Genomic DNA, 12,940 nt, shown 5'->3' on the forward strand with positions numbered 1-12,940 from the left:
AATACCCTGGCTTGGGTGGAAGGACCCCAGGAAACCCTGGGGTGGGAGAGGGATGGGGCCACCAAGGCGGGGAGAAGTGATGAGCACCAAAGCAGTGGTAATGTGCCCCTGCATGGGGTGAAAGATGTCACCAGCAAGGACATGGCTGTGCCCCCCAATGCTGGCAGAACCCATGCCCCAGCCATGGCTGCGGTGGTGCTGTCGAGCCCCACGTGGCCCTGCTGAGCAGATTTTGCTTAGCTGCCTGGACTATATTTAGCTGCCTGTAAAAGGGGTTAGCAAGCAGTGCTGGAGCCAGTGGCACAGCTAAGAACGTAAGAGCAGCCAGGGATAAAAAAAGCCCAACCCAGGCACTGGGAGCTTTGCACAAATCCCCCTTGCTGCTGGAGGTGGAGGCAGGCAGGCAGGGCTGCAGGCAGCAGCAGCATCCCTCCTGTGTGGTAGCACCGGGTGATGGCTACTTGCTGACCACCCAGTTGGCGATTTGCCTGAGGTGATTTTGGCTGATTTGGCTGGTTTGCAGCGTCCCAGCATTCAGCCGGGTAGTGAAGGTCTCTGCCAGGGGAAAATGGAGCCTGAAATCTGGTGGGTTTGGTTAAATCTGAGGGCTTTTGGGGCAGGCATCCCCTTCTGCGGGCAGGGTCCAGTGGCAGGCAGGAGGGACAGCCTGCTTCCCCAACCCAGGAGGTGTTTGTGAGGCTTCCTGCATCCCCATTCAGGCATCTGGAAGTTACTGGAGCATGAACAATAGATTTGAGGGTTTTGGGGGTTTTTTTCCCCATGAAGACATCTTTTTGGGATGCTTTCTTTATGCTCAGTTAACTCAAACACATCTTTCTTCCAAAGGCTCACCTCGCTGCTCCAATCTGGTCTCTTAAAGCAAAAACGGCAAATCCTACCACATCCTGTCTCTTCCCAGACACTCTTGGGATGCTCTGAGCTCTTCTGCACTGCCCTGACCTTGCTGGGGCTCACCTCCTACCTGTGCAAACCAGGCTGCTGCCCAGAAACACCGGATCTGGGCAAATATAGGAGTCAATACATAGAGGAGGTGGTTTCCACAACTATAGCTGTTTTGTTCAGGAAATAATTTACATATTCTGCTTGTCCATTGGGGCAGGTGATGAATATTTCAGTGGCTGGGCCCTGAGAGAGTCACTTAGAGTCATTCAATGGGGACCTCATTTTGCAGGCAGGCCTGCAGCTCCCATGATGAACTGGCAGCAGGATGAGCCCCAAGCTGTGGTTGTATCTGTCTGCGTGATCCACCATGCTTTTGCATCAGGAAAGAGCTTCTGCTGCTGCTGAAAGAAAAGACAACATTATTTTGTTTGAAATTTCCCCTTCTGCTGGGAATGGCAAGGTTGCAGGTGAGTTGCAAAGACCTGTGCAACTCATTGCAGGTATTCAAGTTGCCTTGACCTACAGAAATAGGAAAAGTAGCTCCTGTGCTGTCCCCCATCGTGGATGGGATGCACTGGGCTATACATGCACCTGAGGGCTGCTCAATTGCATGGCACAGCAGAGGGAAGATCTCCACCACCTCCATCATGTCATGCCCGGGAGAGAGACAGTGCTGCATAATCGATGTGCCCTGCAGAGGAGGTGCAGTAGGCTCAGATGCAGATGGCTGAGTACCCGGAGCAAAGAGGATGTCCCAGAAGGGCATTGCTATCTGTTGTGATCTGAACATCTCCTGTCGAGGCGGCACAGAGATGTCCAGACTTTCATCTCGGCATGATGCTCTACCCTGCCTGGTGACAAATTACCACCCTGGGAGGTGTTTGCTGGCATTTTCCCTCTTGTTTTAAATCCTCCAGGCAAGATTCTCTCTCTGCCTTTGGCCTCTGAGGTCTCATGAGCAGGATGGTTTTGCTCAAGGACTAAGCATGTTTTCTGCAAATCCATCCCACAGGAGCCACCTCCATCACTCTGGGGTTAGTACCTGCCATGCAGGGACAGCCCCCAGGCTGTGTCCTGCCCAGGCTCATGGCAAGTCCCTGTCCCCCACCAGAGAATAACCTGCAGGACCCCAAACCCTGTGACCCATGTCCCAAAATAGCACCCTAATGGAGGGACTGACGCAGCCCAGGGGTGAGCTTAGCTCAGGAATAAGCTTTCCACCACATCACCTACATACCCAGAGAGAAATCAGGGTCTTAACTGGGCTGGGAATTAGAAATATACATCTAAAAGAGGAACCGCAAAGTGCTGCTCTTGCTGAGAGATGACTTTTAGTCCAGATCAGAGCCTGCAGTGCTGGGTGGATGAGTGGAAAACAGTCCTGCTCCTTCCCTGCCCGCACCCCTGGGCAGGGGGCTGCTACCTCCAGCCCTGGGGGGCTGCCCCAGCCCTATGGCACCTCACAGGTCAGTGGCTTTTAATGACCTTCCTGTGCAAATGGGATAAAGCAGCTCGGCAGCAGCAGAGGAAGAATAGACGCTCCCAAGCCCATTTCTTCCCTGTTCTGGACCCTTTTTTTTTAGGAGAAAATAGGATTTAAAGGAAGTGGCAAAGCAGGGAGTAGTCTGACCCCATCCTTGCTGGTCTCACCTTCTGGATGGGTAAATCAGGGGCTCCCCCGATGCTTGGGAGGGCATGGACAATATATTTTAGGTCCCAGTCAGCAGTGATGCTCACCGTGTGGGCAGCATTCTGGGGAGAGGATCCCAACACCTACGAAGCCCTAGAGCAGGTGCTGAAAGAGCAGGAGAAAGGCAGAGCAACCTTTGCTCCCATGGCAGTGTTGGGTTAATGGCTAGACTCAATGATCTTAAAATTCTTTTCCAACCTAAATAATTCTATGATTCTATGTCAGTATAGCACCAAGCATCACAGCTCTGCCCCGTACCAACACAGAGCAGGTGCTACCTGATAGAGAATATTTTTTCCCTTCCCAGCTGTCATGCCAACGTGCTTTTGCATCACCGGGGCTTGTACCCAAGAGTTTTATGAGCTTCAGCTGGGAGTCTGGGCTCCTGGTGCTCATCATGTCCTGGATGCAGGCAGGTTTGGAGAGGTTACTTGGTGCCAGCAATACACTGGCTGAACACAAGGGACTCACACACCTCTTGTGTGCCTCAGTTTACCCAGCTCTCCTAGCCCAGTCATCACCAAAGGATCACACTGTCAGAGGGAAGTGTTCAGCCTAGGTAGAAATGGGGACCAGCCATAGCTCCTCATGGACAGAGCATCCCTTGTGGGTACCCAGGAGCTGGAGGAAGGGGAGACCCACCCCAGGGTGCTCCAGCAGGACCCTCCCCAACCACCCAGGGCTTCCTTTCTCTCCCTCCCCGCCCCTCCAACATCTCCCCCCTTGCTCCCATATGTTTCCTGGAGCCCTCACCCTCGACAGCCAGTGTCACATTCGATCAGGTGCCAGGCAAGATAAACATCACCGATGCTCAGCCTGAGACTGCTCCAGAGAGGAGACAGTCAAGGAGAAAACGGAGTGTGAGGAGCTAAAAATAGCAGCTGGCCAAGGCTGCCCTCCCCACAGGCTGCACAGGAGCTGCCAGTTGATCATCACCACGTGTGAGCAAGCAGGCAGGATAAATGTCCCTCCCGCTGGCTGTCAGGGCCAGGTGGCTTCAGCCCCCCCAAGCTACTGGGGGTACTGGGATACTGGGGGCAAGCACTGGGCTGAGAGCATCCAGGTCCAGTGGCTCTCATCCCTCCACAGCCAGGCACAGCGAGGCATGTCCAATTTGCCTTGCTGGTTGGTGCATCACCCTTCCCGGGGCAGCAACCTCTGCTGGGGCTGGCACAGCTGCCAGCTTCTCCCTGTGGCCCAGAGCCCTAGGTGTTGCTGAGCTCCCCAGGGAAGGGACAGGATGAAGACCTTGCTCTGGGTGCTGAGCATCACCACTCACCATCACCAGCAGGGAAAGGAGGTTGGCCAGAGCCAGGAATGTGCCCCCAGCCCCGCTCCTGCTGGGAACAGCATCCCAGCACAGGGCCAGAGGAGCAGGGACTCTGTCTCCTGAGAGCAGCCCTGGGAATACTGAGAGCCAGGAGGGGACATTTTGGAGCCTTTCACCAAAACCACACTCTTTGACAATTGCGCTCACAGGCAGGAGCACTGGTGGCAGCCTGAGGAGTTGGGCTACTGTTCCTGAGTGCAAATTTAAGTTGCTTTTAATCGATGCTCAGGGCAGCTCTGTTCATCTCTGCCTCTCCCCTCCCTCACTGTCCTGATCCAGCTCAGGGGTGCGGGTTAGGAACCCTCATTGCAGATCCTCGGTGTTGGCCATGTCCCCCCTTGAGGTGATGCTGGTGTCAGGCCTGGAGCAGCCTGGGCGGCTGCGATGGTAGCACCCACTCCACGCCCAGCTCTGCCCAGTGTCCTTCTGCAGGGAGCACAACCCTTGTGTTGGGCAGAGCCTGTGGCTGTGACATGATCAGGTGGATTTAGCAGCTGGATCCAGGGTCTCCTAGCCCCGTCCCTGCACCTGCCCCCCAGGCACCATGAGCCACAGGGGTGCAGCCACATATATTTTAACTATTTTTCCAAAGATTTTGAGCCCGGCAACTGTTTTTGGCTGAAATAAATGCACAGGGACAGTGTGGGCTTGGGGACAAGCTGTCCTGGTGGGAGAGTGCCCCCCCGCTCCTCACCCCCTTCAGGGGCCATGAGGCTCCTTCCCAGGGACACTAATTCAGAAGAAATTGAGGGTTTTGCACTTTTTTTCCACGTGGAGCCGCTGGCCAGGCCGGGCTACAAGCCCCCTGCCCGGGCTGGTGGGTCCTGCCGGCGCATGGCAGCGCGATGTCACGTGGAGCCTTACGGGGAGAGATGCGCCCCTGAGTGGGGGTGTCACAGCCCCCTCGCGGTGTCTCAACGCGGGGGGGCACAGGGCACGCAGCCCCCGAGGTGGGGGGAGGTCGGCGGGGGGCGCCGGTGCCCGGCGGGCAAGCGGCGGGAATGGGGGGGCGGCCCCGGCAGCCCCCAGCAGGGCCCGGCGGCGGGAGGAGGCGGCGGGCGGGGCGGCGCGGCGGCGGCGGAGGGGGCCGGGCGGGGAGAGCTGCGGGGAGCGGCGGCGGCGGGCGGCGGCGGCTCGGCCCCGGGTGCCCCAGGGGCTGCCTGCGAGCTGGCGGCGTCCCCGGGGCTCCTGCCCGGCGTGGAGCATCCTTCTTCCGGGCACCGGCTTGCAGCGGCACCGGCGGCGGCAGCGGCAGCGGCACCGGCATCAGCATCGACACGGACACCAACATCAGCATCAACGCCGGCACCAACACCGGCATCGGCAGTAGCGCCGACACCGGCAGCAGCACCGCCGGCACCAGTATCGGTATCGCTGCTGGCACCAGCCCCAGCGGAGCCCAGGTGAGCCGCTGATGGGTGGCGGGTGCTGGTGCCTTGGTTGCCCTGAGGCCCTGGGCCGCGGCAGTGGATGCCCTGTGCTCGTGGGTGCTGGGGTCCAGGCTGGGTGCCCACCCGGGGAAGCGGGTGCCCACCTGGGGCACCTCCATGGCAGCGCATCAGAGCGAAGGGAGGGTGAAGAGGTAGGAGGCGCAGGAGATGATAGTGGCCTCGGTGGGCAGATGGTTTTTGGGGGTATGAAACTTTGCAGCAGGCTGCGGTGCTGAGCAGGGTGGTGGGGTGTCTCTCAAAGGCTTGAGGGGGGATTCGTGTCCACCCCACCAGGGGCAGGGGGCTCAGGGGGGATTGGGTGAGCAGTGGTCAGGCGCTGAGCAAAGCTCATCCATCTCAGGGTGGGCACTTCAGATCAATCCCCATGGCCGCTCCTCTGTCCCAGCCTGGGACCCACCCTTGGTCTTTCACCCCCTGCCGCCTCCTCCCTATCAGGTCCTGTGGTCACCACTGCCCCCTCCAACCTTCCACCCTGCACCATCCTCATCTTGGCTACCCCAGCCCTCCCGACACCCCAGCTCCAGCCCTCAGCTTCCTGCATTAGAGCTTCCCAGATGATTTCAGGCCCAGGGAGCTGCAGGGGTCCCAGGCAGCAAGAGCCCAGGGAGAGCCAGCACAGGGCTGAGCACTGCTTCATGCAGAGGACGTGCTCATCTTGTGCCTCCTCCCAGGTGGCATCCTCTTGGGAGGAAAGGGCTTCCCCAGGGACAACCTCTCCTCGCTACCTTCAGGGCATTATTTTGGCAGGTTGCCCCTGCAGATGCTTGGATCTGGTCCCTTTGGTCCCTGGAGCTGGCTCGTGTCCCCTGGCTGTGTGGCAGTGCCACCGAGGAGGTGGTAGAGGCTGGGTGTCCTGTGCTCACCCTAAATACTCACAGACTATGACCTTGGGGCTGTCCACCAAGGGATGCCTGAACCCTTGCTGTCACAGAGGGCTGCCTGGACTCCTCTTGGAATGTCCTCCCTCATCATGACTGGGCAGGAGAGGTGGGAGATACAACACCGGGTGAAATGGCCCTACCACTGTCTCCACCCTTTATCTGCTTTGCAGCATCTCCCCCCAAAAAACAGGAGGTTTTGGAGGGGGAAGGGTGGTGGCAGAGCCAGGTTCTCCTCACTTTTTTAAACTGGGGAAGTCACAAAATTTCTTCCCCAGCTGGGATGCAGGGAGGCAGAGGGGGAGGCGGAGGAGGTGGCCGGGAGCTGGGGATGCTCAGCGGGAGGCTGTCAGTGGCTGTGGTTGCAGCCACCCTTGGGCGAAGCCTTGGCATTCGGCTCCCGGTTCACCTGGCAAAGCTCAGGCACCCTGTCCTGGCCCCCTGCTTGCTGGCAGGCAGGATGGGATGCTCGGGTTCCTTGTGGGGACATGGCACCATGAAGGATGGGGATGGGGCCACAGCCCTGTTCTGACCTTGGCTTCTCAGGCAGGCAGTTCCAGCGCCTAGCTCAGCTCGGGGGCGATGGATCCGGCTCTGCTCCATCAGGGCTAGGGATTTCAAGCTGTACCTCTGATCCCAGGGTGCCTGCACAGATTTCTTCCCTCCTTGGCTTTCGGTCCCTTCCCTGCCAGCTCCCCAGGGGCCAGGAGGGTGTCACTGGGTGGTGGGGAAGGTGCTGTGACAGCCACCGCATTGGAGAATCCAAATGATGCTCCTGGCATCTGTGCAGGGATGGGGGAAAACATCTGGATCACCTCCATGCAATGCCTTGCCACGGGAAAGGCCCCTCAGTCCCTCACGAGGGGATGCTGTCTGAGGAGCAGGACACCCTGGAAGATTTCCACCTCCTTTCTTGGATGAGTTGCAATGGGAAGGAGGAAATCTGCTGGCTGCCAGGGACCTGGGGAGAAGCACATGCCGGGGGCTCCCCAGGGAGACGGAGGTACCAGCTGCAGCACGTGGCCTGGGAAGCATCAGCTGGCTCTGCTCCCCAAAATTAATTATCTGGGTGCCTGCATGTGTCCCACCACATTTTTTTAAAAAAAATGTGTCCTGCTGCTTTGGGGGAGCTGGGGAGCCTCCTCTGAATTCAGTGCTGCTTTCTCAGGGCACCCTGCTGCCCTCTCGGTCCTCTCCTGGTGCCAGCCAGTGGCAGATGGAGAAAAGGGACCTTGTGCTGGGAGAAGTGGCTCGCTGGTGTGTGGTCGAGCCCGGGGCCATCCGGCTGCATTTCAGAAATGCCTGGCGTGTCACCCAGCCTGTGGCACTCCTGGCAGGGCACAGCCCAGCATGCCCTTGGTGGCACCCAGCTGGCACCCTGTGTCCCCACAGATCTCCCAGCCCCTGCCCCAGGCAGCCCATGGCCCGTGTCACAGCATCCTCATGCCTCCTTGGGTTTCCCCTGGCACAAATCCCTGTGCCACCCACACGCTGCACACCCACAGCCAGCAGAATCGAGGATGTCTCCATCCGCAGCATCTCAGATCAGGTCTGTTAGCTCCCACCCAGGATGCTGAGGCTGGAGCAGCTGAAGAAAAGCTATTTGGGGAGGAGGGAGCCTGAAACTGCTAAAGAATGAAACTTATTTCGATGTGGGTGACATGTTTATTATGCAAAATTATAGTTTGTGCAATCGTCGGAGCAGCTAACTAAAGGTTATGGTGCGAGCTGTATTACCCAGGGCTCAATCATTGTAATTACCTCCCATTAGATCACCTGCTTTGCAACTGAGATGTGTGGAAGGGGAAGCTCCTGTTTACCTCCCTTGGCTATGAGAGCAAGCGCCGATTTACCAGCGATGCTAGGTCCCTCTCTGTGGGGGCTGTGGGTGGGTTTCCATCATCCTCATGTGAAAGGGGCTGTTGAATTTTCCCTCTGGGACTCAAAAAGGACCCAAATGCAGGCAATGGGACTGAAAGCAGACCCATGGGGAGAGGGGTGTGGGGGAGACGAGCTCAGCCCTCCTGCACAACACCAGCACTTTTGCAGGGTCCTTGATGGGCACCCAGACCTCCCGGGGGAAATTCCTGTTCTCCTCCCACCACACCAGCAATTAAAGGTAATTAACTGAGGGGGGGTGTAGGCAGGGATGCTCACAAGCCCTGGGAGAGGTCACAGCCCACAGGCTGACAAACACCTGGCTAGAGCAGCCTGCATCCCTCCCTGGGATGCGGTGGGATCCCTGCCTGCATCCCTCCCTGGGATGCAGGATAGCATCTCCCATCTGGGAGGTGTGGGCAGGGGAACACAAGCCTATGGCCCAGGATGCTCATGTGTGGGCAGGGGAGCTGTCGTCTGATGGATCTGCACCCAAATTGATGTGCAGGTGAGGGTCTTGCTCATTGCTGTGCTCTTGCTGGATGTGTCTTCCTGCGTGGTGGTGCTGAGCTGGGTCACGTAGCTGTCACCTCCCCCATCACTGGGAAGCCAGGAACTGCCAACACCACTGGCACTGAGGATTTGCCATGTTCCCACAGTAAATAGCCACTACTGGAATATTGCTGGTGATTTGTTGGGTGCTTTTTGTTTTCCTAGTGCTGATGAGCAGGCAAGCTGGCAGGGCCAGCAGTGGCTGCAGGGTGCGGGGGAGACCTTTCTGCTGTCCCAGAGCTGCTTCCACTACAGTATTTTGCCCAGCCTGGGTGCCAGACCCTAGCAAGGGAGCTGCTTGTTCCTTCCTTGGGGATGGCATATTGCAAAGCAGCTCTATCTCTGCTGGCAGCAGCTTTCCCCAAGTCCTGCCTGCATCTTTGCACAAGGACCTCACACCCCCCAACTGCTGGGGAACAGAAGACCTGCTCTATATGATGGTAAAAGCTGGAGGTGCTTGTTATTAGCACAAAGCAAAGGAAAAAATTTCCTCTCTACGTTTCCCAGGGAAGAACTGGGAACCTAGGGGAGATGAGGTGGGGTGGGAAGCAGTGATGTGCACTGGGCTGGGAGCCCCAGGCTCCAAGAGGATGGAGAAGAGGACCTGGGATACGGTTATTCCGTCTCCATGTGAGCAGGTCCCAATACATGCCCCACAGCCAGCGCAGCTGGTTATCCATCCCCTCCCTCCTGCGCTGAGTTCTTGGGAGCTTTTAGGTGCAGGGTAAGTCCTCAGCAAAGCCCAGCAACCATGCTGTGCTGCCAGCCCATGTCCTCATGCCTCTGCCAGCTGAGGTTTCAGTGCTTTGCTCTTTTATAAGAGCAACGCAGGGTTGTCCAGGAATGAAATTAGGATGGTCCAGAGGGCATCACATTTTCAGGTTTCCTTCATGCTTTCAGCATCTGCCCCCAGGATAACCCATGTGCTGCTCCCATGGGAGAAGATGCCTTAATTTTATCTATGTATTGACTTGTAGGAGATGCTGTGCTGGGCAGAGCTGTGTTGGGATTAAACCACTGAGTCCTCTGGAGCACATTTTCCTGGCCCAATCCAGGTCTGCAGGATCAAAATGAGATTTTCTCTGTGCTCACTACCCTTTGGGAAAGCCAAGCCATGATGTGGGACATGGAGGTGAGCACCTCAAGGTCTGCAGGCACCCAGATTTGGGTTGGTAGCACTTGGTTTGCCCTGCAGATGCTTGGAGAAACTTTGGGTTGGGATGTCAGCGAGCGCATGAGCTGGTTTCACTCTTACCCTGGAGCAGGACTTGCTCTGATTTGCATTTGCAGCATTATAAACCAAAGTGACAGTTTATACAAATAGCCTGAAATCCTGTCTGGAGAGACTCGGGTTGGATTTTATTTTTTTTCCTGGCTTTCGTGAGGGTATTAAACAGAGCTGAACTCTGCCATCATCCCCAAGTGCAATGAGACCAGGACTGATAGAGCAATAACACACCTTTCGTTTCTCCCACTGATTCCATCCTATGGATGCCAGCAGCAAAAAACACCTCTTGTGCTCATCTCCCTGTTGGCATCCAGGAATTACAAGGAATGAAGATTGTCAGTGTCCTGTTTTGGAGTCCTTCATTCTCTTTGCCTTGAACAGGAATTTAGCTACCACTATCAAATGAGCCTGGATAAGCCCTGCTGCAGAGCCAGTGAAGGGAAGTGTTTATGCTCAGTCTAGGCTGGCGTTAGCTAGGACACATTTCAGTGTGAAAAAGAAATTTCTAAGCCCTACAACTGCAGAAAAAAATCCTAAAAAAATAAGTCAGCCCTAAAGCATGCAAGAAGGAAACAGAGGGAGAATGGATGGTCTTTAAAAGTGAGAGAGTGAAGGATGATCTTCAAAAGCATCCTTTTAACCCAGGGAGAGGTTTGGGTGGAATAATTCAGAATTGTGGTATGAGCCGGGGTGGAACAGAGCCTAGACCTGGTCCTGCCCACCTGCAAGGCACTGATGGGGACCAGAGACGGAGCAGGGGAAAGGCAGAAGAGGGACATGAGGATGATGAGGGGGATGTCAAGGTGATGGAAGGGAGGAAGAGACACTTCAGCATGCCCCAGACCAAAGGATGAGGCAATTCAAGAACAAGTGGGAATTGCAGAGAAGAGGGAAAGCCAGCCATGCTGTGAGGATGGATGCGCCAGAGTAGGAGCAGGGAGGAAGGTCAAAGTGCAAAGCAGGACACAATGGGAAGCGCTTAGAGGGTAACAAGAATTACTGCTGTAAGTACATTAGTCTAACGAGAAAGATCCGCTGCTCAGCACCGAGGAGAGGCAGTGGGAGCCCTCATGTTGGATGCCTTTCAGGCAACAGTTTGCTGGAAAGTGCATCAAATGGAGGGGCCACCTCTGCGGGCACTGTGATGTGCTGGACCTTCTCAGGCTGGGCCAGAGATCTGGGGAGCTGCCTGTGTAACCTCATCTATGAAAACCTGCTGGAATGATTCCTCAGAGCTTTGAGAAGGAGCTGAGGCCACATGGTGAGGAGGAGCCAGGGAAAAATGAGGGGAAAAGTAGTATGAGACCTTGATGATGCTCCAAGCATCTTGGCAGAGGTTCACGTAGATCCCTGCTTTCCTCTGGACTATGACACCGCTACTCAAAAGGTGCCAGGCAGCCCCCAGGCTGGCCCAGGCACCTTCCCAGCCCACCCAGAATCCTGGTGATTTAGGGACAGAAGTGCCAGTCCATGGTCAGTTTTGCTGTCAAGGGTAGGCTGCAGAGTGCCAGCATCCCCCCATGGGCCAGTGCTGGCAGCCGCATCCCGCCCAGCACTGCTTCCAGGAAGGATCATCATCTCTAGCTTCGGCTAGAACTTCCTTGTGCTCTGCGCTTGAAGCAAAACCTGTTTTTCATGTAGTTCTGCATCTCCAGGTTAAATACCCCTGCACCAGCCAACATTCCTGGGGCCTTTCCCTCCCTGCCCTGGAGACAGTGAGTTTGGGACAGTATTTATTCCCATCCTTCCCTTTTGCCTAGATCCTGGGAGCAGTTTATGGGCTGCTGGCAGCTGACAAAACCCAATTTCTACGTGGCAGCAGGTGCCTGCTCAGCATCTCCTGGGTTCTGGCACCATCAGCACTGCCGCTACATCGGGCAGGAATGCTGCTGCCTGCAGCCACATCCCTCGAGGTGAAACCAGCAGGACCAAACCTGTTGCCTCCGTGGGAGATCTCTCAGCTCTCCAGATTTTATCCTGTGTTTAATTATTGCCATCTGGTGTTCCAGACTCCAGGGGCTACTTGGTCTGTCTGGTGGCTGTCTGTCTCTGGTTAGATCAGCCCCGTTGGATTTTCCTCCTGTGTGGACTCATTGCTGATTTTCCTGGATGATGCTCTCATTCCCTTCTGATCTGGGCAGCTATTTCCTTCCTGGCTTGCAATGCTCATTTAATTCAACATTACAGTTACACCTCACTAAATCCTTCCCATTGTTTATCATCTCTTAATAACATCACCATCATGGGTTTGCCAGTGAATTTTTGAAGGGTTCACACTGGGCTGCAGCATTTCCCACTTGTTCTTGGAAGGGCACAGCACAGACCCTGTAACATGAATTAAACAAGCATGAAGAACCCTCTTATAAAGAAAGCCAAGAATATTAAATGGCCCAAACCCCCACTTCCAGATGAGCTAATGACCCTTCAACCCCTTAGATGCTGAAGAAGATGCCTGTCATTAAATTAATCCTTAAGAAAACTTTACAGCCATTGCTGTAACATCTCCCCAGTCCTAAGCATCTGGTTCATGTGCCCTGGGAGGGAGAAGGCGTTTGGCAAAGCTGTCCAGTGTTGTGTGGTCATGGTGCTGACTGCAAGGTGTCCCGTGGTCCCTGAGCTCCAGCTGCTGGCTCCGGCAGCAGCCACAGATGCTACTTCAGGTGACTTCGTGAGTGTGGTCTGATCCCTCCACCCCCAGCACCTCCAGTGGCTGTGTTAGAGGAGACATCCCTGCCTCGATTGCTGGGGAGGATCCATGGACGTGCTGCCCATGGAGGCGTCTGACCCTGAACTTGGTCTCTGGCTACTTCATCCCCAGGGTGTTTCACGCCTTCCTCTGCCCATTCAGCATCTTCCTTCCTTCCTCCAAGGTTTTTATATTCAGGGAAATGTGAAATTAGAGCAAACCCTTGTGCAGGAATGACACCACACTGCGGGGAAGACCTCCACCACCAAACCCTGCTGCCCATCCTACCCCAACCCCCATGGAAGGGACTGAGCTCCTAACGCCTTTGGCTGGTTTCCCCCCAT

At 56.0% G+C, this 12,940-nt stretch overlaps 1 long non-coding RNA gene across 1 annotated transcript; it reads left to right on the top strand.

Annotated features, from left to right (window-relative positions):
* Window positions 1-2,182: 2,182 nt before the first annotated feature.
* On the top strand, window positions 2,183-3,494 carry LOC129735663 (uncharacterized). Its single transcript, XR_008731462.1, has 2 exons — window positions 2,183-2,369; window positions 2,901-3,494. It is a non-coding gene; the product is annotated as an uncharacterized LOC129735663 (long non-coding RNA).
* Window positions 3,495-12,940: the final 9,446 nt, after the last annotated feature.

Source organism: Falco cherrug, chromosome 3 (genome assembly GCF_023634085.1).
Source record: "Falco cherrug isolate bFalChe1 chromosome 3, bFalChe1.pri, whole genome shotgun sequence".
Taxonomy (NCBI): Eukaryota; Metazoa; Chordata; class Aves; order Falconiformes; family Falconidae; genus Falco; species Falco cherrug.